This window comes from Leptonotus elevatus, chromosome 3 (assembly GCF_054856555.1).
Source record: "Leptonotus elevatus isolate MCC_2025b chromosome 3, RoL_Lele_1.0, whole genome shotgun sequence".
Lineage (NCBI taxonomy): Eukaryota > Metazoa > Chordata > Actinopteri > Syngnathiformes > Syngnathidae > Leptonotus > Leptonotus elevatus.
Window position 1 is genome coordinate 23,463,179 of NC_141241.1, and position 3,215 is coordinate 23,466,393.

Consider the following 3,215-nt stretch of genomic DNA (forward strand, 5'->3'; position numbering starts at 1 on the left):
TTTTTATGTCAATATCGGTGTCTATTTTGTGATGTTAACGCTAGGGCTGTGCAATTAATCAAAATTCAATTACAATTTCAATTACACTCCACAATTACAAAATCAGCATATATTGTAAAAAAAAGAAAAAAAAAAGAAGATATTATTAATACTAATTTTTGAGTTGTTTAAATGTATACATTTGCACCTTTTTTATTTTTAAACATCCAAAAGGAACTTGCATAATTAAAGTGTTTCAAAGAATTGTATTTGTTTTAAATATTTTTTTATTTGTTTTTTTTTACCTTTAAACATGTTCTTGTTTTGTACCAAAAATTCGCCCTACTGGCAGTGCACATGCTGCACTCTAACTTCAACTTTTTGCCAACATAAACAAATATTGTTATAAATTCTCTTTGGTCCAAAAGGAACTTACATAATTATAGTGTTTCTACTTCTTTTTTCTTTTTTAAATTGACTTTAATATATTTCAAAGCTTATATATTTTCTTGTTTTGTACCAAAAATTAAATGATCATCCTACTGCACAGTGCACAAGCTGCACTGCAACTTCAAGTTTTTGCCAAAATAAATAAATAAATAAATAAATAAATTAATTAATTCTGTTTAGTCCAAAAGGAACTTACATAATTATAGTGTTTCTACTTTATTTTTTATTTTTATTGATCATAATGTATTTAGATGCTTAAAATGTTCTTGTTTTGTACCAACAAATAAGGACTTGTTTGAATAATCGTGATTTCAATTACTGCCAAAATAATCGTGATTATTTTTTTTCCCCCATAATTGATCAGCCCGAGTTAATGCTTTCTTTTTTTTATTAGTGTGTGTGATAAAGTCACAATTAATATTCTTGACGCCCCCAGAAAGTACTACTACTACAACTACTACAGTATTATTCAATGAATGCCTCAATGCTGTTGTCAGTCCGAATATCGCATCAGCATGTTTAATTCATCACTGCACGGACCATACTGCAATTAAAATAAATTGTATCCATGCTTATTAAAATATCACCTAGTTCACCTTTCCTGGAACACCTATGGAGCTCATCAAGCTTTTTTTTCAAGCAGCCCAACTATTTGAGCCCACATTTAAAGTGGTTTGGAAAGGGGGTGCAGCCCTTTTTACCCCAAGGGCTTCAGAACAAAGTCAGCATTCATATTCCAACCCCCGCGGTGCGTCTGTGACAGGAGGAATGGTTATATCCTTTTCATTAGTCTGCAACACAGCAGCAAGTAAAGAAACAAGAGTATCTGCCTGCTCCCAGCCTGTAATTATTGTTTCTGTTTGCTTCTGATGACGCTGCCAAATTGGACTCCGGGGTCGAGGAAATCTCAGGACTGCACAGTCAAGCAGACGGACAACTAAAACCTGTAAGGTCTACTACAGACAAAGAGTGTGTAATTTCTGCCATTGTAATATTTGATTTTTTTAAATTATAATTTGACTACCTACAAGTATGTGTGGTTTTAAAATGTTATCATCCCCAACTTTGATGAGATTTTGATAGTGTGTGACGTATTCCAGATGACCAGTAAAAGTACCAAAACTGACCTCTGAGAGGCAGCATGGTGCCACAGGCCATTTAGACTTGGCAAAGTCCAAAGAAGAAGGAAGAATTTTTATAATAAGTTGTGGATTGTCTTTAAAACCAGAAAGGCTTTCTATGTCCTGTCTATGTCAAAATGCTATCAGATAAATATTAGTTCTGAACTGATGCATGTATTCATAGCACAGTTACATGCTGGTTTTTGAATATTTGAAGAAACACACTCCTCAATGTCAAATAGCATTTATTGACAAAGATGAAGGAGCCCAGCAGAGGTACAAACATATGGCTATAAACTGTTATTGAACATATGGAAAGCACTAACAATAACTACTAAATAGTAAAAAAACAAAAAAAAAGATAAGTAAAGAAAATAAAGTCAGCAGCTTAATCATTCTACGTGAGACAGTACTTGAAACTAATGACGAGTGACCCCTAGTGGTCAGAAGAAACCTCTACAGTTAAATTGTGTTTTTGTATTGCATTGACGATTTCTAAGTGTGACATGATAGAAGCTCCAGAACCATTTTATCAGTCAATTTAAAGACAAATGTATCTAAAGTAATTAGGAGAAAAGCTTCACGTAAGAAGACAATGACTCAAAACATACTACCAACACAACAAAGGGCTTCACCTGGGGGGGAAAGTTGAAAAATCTTAGACTGGACCTTAACCCAAAAGAGCATGCATGAAACCAACAAGAACCGAAAGAGGCTGAAGAAAAGACCCCCCTAACCCAAATGAAGAATGCCACGGCCTGTTAAAGTTAATGGTCTAATAGGGGAGGATGAAGAAGACTTCGATGGAAAAGGATGATATTGCTATTTGGCGACCCCTAACGGGACAAGCCAAACAAAAAAGAACAGCGCGAGCTTCATGTCAGGTCACCTGATGAGCAATCACTAAGTCTCGGACCAACTTCATACCACACACGTGACCGTTTTAATACATTTAATGGTTGATTGTGGTCTGATTGACTTTGATCAGAAGAGGAGGAATGTTTTTCAAATGATCAATTATGGTTATAGACAGGGTTGGGAGGGTTACTTTTAAAGTTACCTGCTAAAAATTTTAATCCAAGTACCATAATATTAAAGTAATGCAACTGGATTACTTTTGGGTTACTCCAATATTGAGTATGCTCATGAAGACAAAATAAAAATAAATATCACCACAATATATATTCTAGACAATGTGCCTCTGCTATTTGCGGGTGATAGGGACCCGGGCAGTCGACAAATAGCAAAAATCCTTGTGTAATTAAAAAGCATGTAGGCTATTGATTGATTGATTGAAGGCCATATGCTGTTTTCGAACTGTCACTGAAAACAACACCTCACCGTTTGATAGATACATAGATACATGGATAGATCCAATGAAGATGACGATGCGTGACATCAACTGCAAAATAAACTTTTATTCCTGTTTAGCCGTGTATATGTTGTGCATGATGTTTAAATAGTGAATCGGTGGGAGGAAGATTTGTTTGCAAGGTGTAACTCACATTATGGTTGTAGGCTTGCGGGCTAGCTAGCAAGAAGCTACAGCGCGTAGCATGCCGCTGGACTCTTTCTATAACTTATAGAGACGGTATGTGGTACTCCACGAATACAAGACTGTGTAGTATTTTAGATCCGTGGGCAAGTCAAGAATATAGATATACA